Source organism: Austrofundulus limnaeus, unplaced genomic scaffold (genome assembly GCF_001266775.1).
Source record: "Austrofundulus limnaeus strain Quisiro unplaced genomic scaffold, Austrofundulus_limnaeus-1.0 Scaffold209, whole genome shotgun sequence".
NCBI classification, from domain to species: domain Eukaryota; kingdom Metazoa; phylum Chordata; class Actinopteri; order Cyprinodontiformes; family Rivulidae; genus Austrofundulus; species Austrofundulus limnaeus.
Genome location: NW_013952611.1, coordinates 651677 through 658944, shown reverse-complemented (window position 1 = coordinate 658944; position 7268 = coordinate 651677). Strand labels below are relative to the sequence as shown.

General features: G+C 38.2%; 1 protein-coding gene and 1 long non-coding RNA gene across 10 annotated transcripts in view; one reads left to right on the top strand and one right to left on the bottom strand.

Annotated features, from left to right (window-relative positions):
• plecb (plectin b) overlaps positions 1 to 7268 on the top strand; it is a 189240-nt gene that overhangs the window by 73144 nt on the left and 108828 nt on the right. The gene's annotated exons all lie outside the window — the stretch shown is intronic.
• The window catches only part of LOC106525015 (uncharacterized), a 29466-nt gene continuing 25911 nt past the window's right edge, over positions 3714 to 7268 (bottom strand). Inside the window, exon 3 of the long non-coding RNA XR_001311058.1 lies at positions 3714 to 3747. This is a non-coding gene — a long non-coding RNA (uncharacterized LOC106525015). The remainder of the gene's footprint in view (positions 3748 to 7268) is intronic.

Sequence of the window (7268 nt, the reverse complement as noted above, 5' to 3'; positions counted from 1 at the left end):
CTCCTAAAGCGGTACGACTGTGCAGCAGTGTGCACACACACCCCCCGGCTGCAGTCAGCTGAGAGGAGACTGCTGCGAATAAATCTTGCATGTGCAAAGTTTCTACTGCTCTTGCCTTGTTTCTAACGTGGGATATAATATTTAATGTAATGTTGTTTTTTTTTCCCTGATACTGTCTCTCTTAAATAAATCTCTGGACCCAGCTGTGTTTAACTCACAGATCAGTCACTGCTTCACCTCGTCCTCCCTGTGCATCGTGATATCTAACAGTCTGCAGGTTAAATTTAAGATTATCACTAATTTAGTTTATGTAATGTGGATCTAAGCATTAAAGTCATACAGTTATTTTTATTACATTAATTTAATTGCAGTTTTAAACATATTTAGTGTTTTCCTTCACTTTTTTTCTCTTTAACATCTCTCCGATCAGATCACAAACAAATCTTACTTATAAAACAGACTGATTTATTGTTTCTGTTTGTTGGAAAATTCTTGAGAAGACATTAAAAAAATAATCGCATGTTAAATCGCAATTTATAGATAAAAAATCGCAATTAGATTATTTTCCAAAATCATTCAGCCCTAGTGGTAAGTTAAAAAATTCAAACATGAATTAATGATAACAGATTATTGCATCAATCTACCTACCCCAAAGTGTATAAATTCACTGATTAGTATTATATTAATGGCAGTTTGTTCTCAATCTAAACTTATTGCTTTGAGGACAAGGTTTTGTGCTTGTCACTGTCTTATTAATAAAAAAATAATTCATTACATATGTACAGTATAAGTCATGGTTGTGACTTGAGAGTAGGAAGTGAAAGGTCAGTGTACCCACTTCTATAAACTAGACTACAGCTTCAAATTGCAGCGTCTTGCATGGCTGCTGGACCCGGGGCACCTGTTCTCTTGAATGGGTTGTTTCAAACTGTAATTTCCCTTCATGGGATCAATAAAAGTATCCATTCATTCATTCATTCATTCATTCATTCATTCATTCATTCAAATAGTGGAGATGGTCTGTGCTTTAATTGGATAACTATTGCATTGCAGCTAATGCTTTTGTCTGCTGTAATCCACGATTTTCTGTAAGAGTATGTAGGCTGCCATGACGCTAGTCCCGCACCCCGGTTTCCTATTTCCGGTACACAAAGCTAGAACCAGAAATTCATTCATTCAGAAAGTCATGATAACAACAAAAACCAGTTTGTTTTTACTTTCACTGGCAGCTTGAGCAGTTCAGTCACAAGTTCGGGTTCAGCTGGTGTTTTTTTTCGGCTGCCACAACAATTGAAGAAAACTGAGAAATGCTTTAGAAACATGGAACAAGAAGTAGTAAAGGCATGACCACGCCCATTGCCCTACGCACTGCACTTTATGCTAACAAAAGAGGATCACAAACTAACATGGCAGCTTTAGATCTCAAAAACCCACAGAATAGTTTGTTTGCTCTTTTCATTTTATCAACAAAACTCCCACATACACCCCGATTCAGAGCTCTATTTGGGCTAAGACTGGCTACCAAAGGTAGGTCATCTGGACCACTGTGAGTCAGACAGCTTTCAGCAAAATCAACAAAAACTCTGAATCTGTGCCTGATGAGTGAAATTGTATATGCGGTTTGTCCCCGTTTCACTATTTCATCATACAGTTCTTAGCTAAATGAAAGCCTACAGTGAATGGTGTTAGTGTCACTACTAGTTAGCCTAGTGTTAGTCTGGATGTTAGCATGTTATTTGCATGTAAGTCTCAAATTTAAAGAAAATTAAGCCTATGGTTAGTAGCTGCATGCTGGCAAAACTACAGTTAGGTCCATATATATTTGGACAGAGACAACATTTTTCTAAGTTTGGTTCTAGACATTACCACAGTGAATTTTAAACAAAACAATTCAGATGCAGTTGAAGTTCAGACATTCAGCTTTAATTCAGTGGTTTGAACAAAATTATTGCATAAAGATGTGAGGAACTGAAGCATCTTTTAAAGACAAACTCTTCATTTTAGAGGCTCAAAAGTAATTGGAAAGATTAAATAATTGTAAATAAAATGTACATTTCTAGTACTTGATTGAAACCCCTTTGTTGACAATGACTGCCTGAAGTCTTGAACTCATGGACACATGGATGTCATAACCATTTTAAAAGTGCCATTTCCTGCATTCTGGTGTATTTTATCAGGTTCTTAAAATACTATTACATACATAAATAAATAATTGATTTAATTATTTCAGAGACAGATTCATCATTAAACTAGTTCTATCATTTTGTTTTTAACTCACTTCTTTAGCTGAGACAAGGTTAATTAATGTTACACAATTTAACATCCAGTGACTTTAGGGGTGCCTTTTACTTTCATATTGTTTATTCTTGATTTATTTTAAATTGTAAAATGTCATTGTGCCAATAAATGACCATTAACTGCATGTTTAAAACTAATAATAACTAGATACCGCATAGCGGTAACATAATGACCCCCACACGCAGAAATGCACCAGAACTCAGAAGTCTTTATTCCCAATAAATGTCATGCTATAGGTGCAAAAATTGTAGTGGTTTGGATGGGGGTCTTTTTTTGGAGGGGGTGGGCATTGGTTGACCTGATGGATAGCCCCTCATCAGAGCTAAACAACAAAAGAAATCTGAAGCTCCTATGTTCAATAGTTTTTGAGCAATCACCCCTTTTGTAAGTCCAGGCACCCCTTTTTCAGAGAAATTGGGGGTCTGGGGAGTGGGGGGCACTGATTGGTGGGCCTGATGGATAGAGCTTCATCAGAGCTAAACAACAAAATAAATCTGAAGCTTCTAAGTTGAACAGTTTCTGAGTTATAAGCATTTTTTCATGTCCAGACCCCACTTTTCAGATAAATTGGGGGTGCGGGGGGTGGGGGGCACTGATTGTTGAGCCTGATGGATAGAGCTTCATCAGAGCTAGACAACAAAAGAAATCTGAAGCTCCTATGTTGAACAGTTTCTGAGTAATAATCATTTTTGCATGTCCTGTCACCCCCTCTTTGAAAAGAGCCCCCTCCTCAAATATGGGGTCTATCGTAAAACCGCTGGCTGGCGCAATGTAGGTCAGACTCATCTACAATCTTGCCAAATTTCATGTTGATCGGTAAACAGTACAAAAACAGTATGACTCCCGCTTACGCTTCGCGTGCGTGGGTCATAATAACTTTACCCAGTGAACAGGTACAATACTCATAACCACCAACAGTGAATTTAGAGGGGCATTTCACTTTTTATGATTTAGTGATAGGTCTACTCATAACCAAAAGGAACAGGGCATCATGCATCCTTCAGAACATAAAATGACACTGTTATGCTGCTGACAAAAAAAAATCAAATAAAACAAAAAACATTTGTTTGTTTTGTCAATCTGCATGTAATTATTAAAGCAAAAATAGGTCTACAGGTTCCTTTCTACCCTGATACCACCTCAAAGTGAAAATTTTAATAAGCCCATAATTTTTTTCTGTTCAAAATATAATAAAATTCATTATAATCATGTTGTACATTATGCCTTTAAATCAATAATGTATTTCATAAACTTTACACAACTGTCTAGAATGGATTTAAAATAAATACTGATTTGAGTAAACATTTTAGATTTTATTCATAATTTCCCATCATCATCATCATCATCATCATCATCATCATCATCATCATCATCATCATCATCATCATCACTCACCTGAGCCACAGAACTCTGTCCCCATCTGCTGATGACCCTGACTCTCATCAGCTCCTGCATCACATGACGATGGATTAAACATTAGTTGTTTTTTTATTGCCAGCTGAAGTCAGTTAGCTTTAAAAAGTCAGAAAATATCATGAAATGTGATCAGTAAATAACAGATGACTAAGTGGTCTGATTTCATTATTGATTGTGAGTCAACAGTCTCTCCATCTGATTATTAAAGTTGTCAGACATGAACCAAGCTCTATTTTATGCTGAAACTTTTCTAAGATTCTAAGATAGAAAAAACTACTCTCAATATGTTTTAGAAAGCAATCATTTTATACTTTAATTAAAAACACCCAATAAACTTCTGATTTGATTATTTTAGTCCTACTGATAATATCACCGGCTGATCACTCTGTACTTTAGCAGATGCTGTAAATTACAGCAATAACTGGTCGTGATATGTAAGCTAGCAGTAGCCAGAAGCTAACTGCATTAACTTTACACAGGATAAATCTGTACTATGGAGAGTTTAACTTACTTTATTTTTCTTTGTAAAACATCTCCTAATGTTGTGTTTGTCTGTGGAGGGATACAATCACACACGCTGCCTTCTATTAGCAGCTAGAAGTTAGTTTTAGGTTGAATATTTGCGCTCCAGGAGTGCATAGGGTTGGGTATTGAAAGGGTTTATTTCGATACCGGTGCCAAATCGATACTTTCAAAATGGTACCGGTTCCTAAATGGTATTTAAATCGGTACTTTAAAAATAAATAAATAAAACACACACACTCACACAAAGGTTTATGAAGCAATAACTATTTCTGCGTCAAAGTCAAACTTGAAATTGACCAACTTATTAACTTAAAATCATTAATCCTTTGTCTTTGCACCAAATATTCTTAAAGCATTTGTTGTAGGTGGAAGTTTCTGCATCATACTGTATTTTGTAAAGTGACACGACACTTTGGGCAATTTTGCTTTCGACATCTCGACTATAATATATAATAATATATATATATTATATGTAGTTATATATTATATAACTGTTAACTGCAGCAGCACCTGTTCAGCCCATCTCCATCAGTTCTACTCAATTCACTTTGGGTCGGGTCGGTTCTGCTCAGTGTTCGTGTGTCTCCACGCAGTGGGTGTGATAATGTGCAGACCGTCCGCAGCGGCTTCAACTATTGTTAAAAATAATCATAAAATGAAAAGGCTGTTGTGGTCTTACCGTTCAGACTTCACTTTTATTTGTTTATTTATTTTCACGGTGCTGTTTAGCTAAGTGCTTGTGTAACCGTGCGGCAAGTATGCTGAAAACCACCCGTGATCTGCTCAGCTTCGTCTCATTCACTTCTCTCCAGGAAGTGTTTACAAGTTCTGCCTTTTTTAAAAAGACCGTTTTATTTCACCATGTTGTCATAATGCGCCGCAGGCTTGTTCCTAAACAAAATCAGCTCTCTCCAGTAGGAAATTTGCTGACAGTCCAAGAGTTAATCCATGGGCAGAATTCTGCTGATGTCAAAATCATAAGCGTGCTGTACTCGCTTCTACCCAAACCAGGAGGCTCTGAGACAGCGCGGCTGTGGAGCGTGCTTGGAGAGGCGCATTGGGCCGAGACCAAGCCGAGTCGAACCACATACAAGAGAGTCCATGGAGATCGTGTGCAGCGGCTGTCACTCTTAACAGTGAACACCAGAGGAGGCAAATTAACAGCTTTTTTTGAGGCACCGAATTAAAGCACCGAAGTTAGAGATGTGTTTTGGTCTGTGTACTACCGTGGACATTTGCCCCGGTGCCATAATAGAACCGAGTTTCGGTACCCAACCCTAGGATTGCAGGAAGTCCGACACCGGTCATGTAACTTCCGGCTGCTCGCTCCCAAAGCCGCTCCTACCTGCAGGCTGCAGTGCTGACTGGTTGGAGGTTACCAGGAAAACCTGGAGCGTGATGAGTTTTCTTCTGTCAATCAAGTGGAATGGATTCTTTCATCAAGTCACCTAACAAAAACAACGCTGTGTGAACTGATGAGATGAATGTGGAGGGGTCCAAACAGATACTTTTGAAAAGTGGGGTGACACGTTCCCTTCACCTACTATTGTTACGACGCCTATGCATGGACATCACCAGATGCTGTATCCTCCTTTTTAATGCTCTGCCAGGCCTTCACTGCAGTGGTTTTCAGTTGCTGTTTGTTTGTGGGCCTTTCTGTCTGAAGTTTAGTCTTTAACAAGTGAAATCCATGCTCAATTGGGTTATCAGGTGATTGACTTAGCCATTCAAGAATATTCCACTTCTTTGCTTTAATAAACTCCTGGGTTGCTTTGGCTTTATGTTTTGGATCATTGGCCATCATTTCATACTACAGATGGACAATCATTTTGGCTGCATTTGGCTCGATCTGAGCACACAGAATGGCTCTGAATATCTCAGAATTCATTTTGCCGCTTCTGTCCTGTGTCACATCATCAATAAACACTAGTGTCCCAGTGCCACTGGCAGCCATGCATGCCCAAGCCATCCCACTGCTCTACTGTGTTTTACAGATGATGGGGTATGCTTTGGATCATGAGCTGTACCACGCCTTCACCATACTTTTCTCTTTCCATCATCCTGGTAGAGGTTGATCCTGGTTTCATCTGTCTAAAGAATGTTCTTCCAGAGCTGTGCTGGCTTTTTTAGATTTTTTTTTTTTAGCAAAGTCCAATGTAGCCTTTTTATTTTTGATGATTATGGGTGGCTTGCACCGTGCAGTGAACCCTCTGTATTTACTTTCATGCAGTCTTCTCTTTATGGTAGATTTGGATATTGATACGCCTACCTCCTGGAGAGTGTTGTTCACTTGGTTGGCTGTTGTGAAGGGGTTTCTCTTCACCATGGAGACTATTCTGCGATCATCCACCACTGTTTTCCGTGGGCGCCCAGGTCTTTTTGCATTGATGGCTTCACTAGTGCTTTCTTTCTTTCTCAGGATGTACCAAACGGTAGATTTTGCCACTCCTAATATTGTAGCAATTTCTTGGATGGGTTTTTTCTGTTTTTGCAGCTTAAGAATGGCTTGTTTCACATGCATGGTGAGCTCCTTTGACCGCATGTTTACTTCACAGCAAAACCTTCCAAATGCAAGCACTACACCTCAAATCAAGTCCAGGCCTTTTATCTGCTTAATTGAGAATGATATAACGAAGGAATCGCCCACACCTGTGAAATATCTTTGGAGTCAATTGTCCAATTACTTTTGGTCCCTTTAAAACCAGGGTGGCACATGTTAAGGAGCTGAAACTCCTAAACCCTTCATCCAATTGTAATGTGGATACCCTCGAAAGCTGAATATCTGGACTTTATGTCCATGTGTATTATATAACTATAACTTGAATATGTTTCAGTAAACAGATAAAAAGACAACATTTGTGTCAGTGTCCAACTACAGGTGCTGGTCATAAAATTAGAATATCATGAAAAARTAGATTTATTTCAGTAATTCCATTTAAAAAGTGAAACTTGTATATTATATTCATACATTACATACAAACTCATATATTTCAAATGTTTATTTCGTTTAATTTTGATGATTACAAATG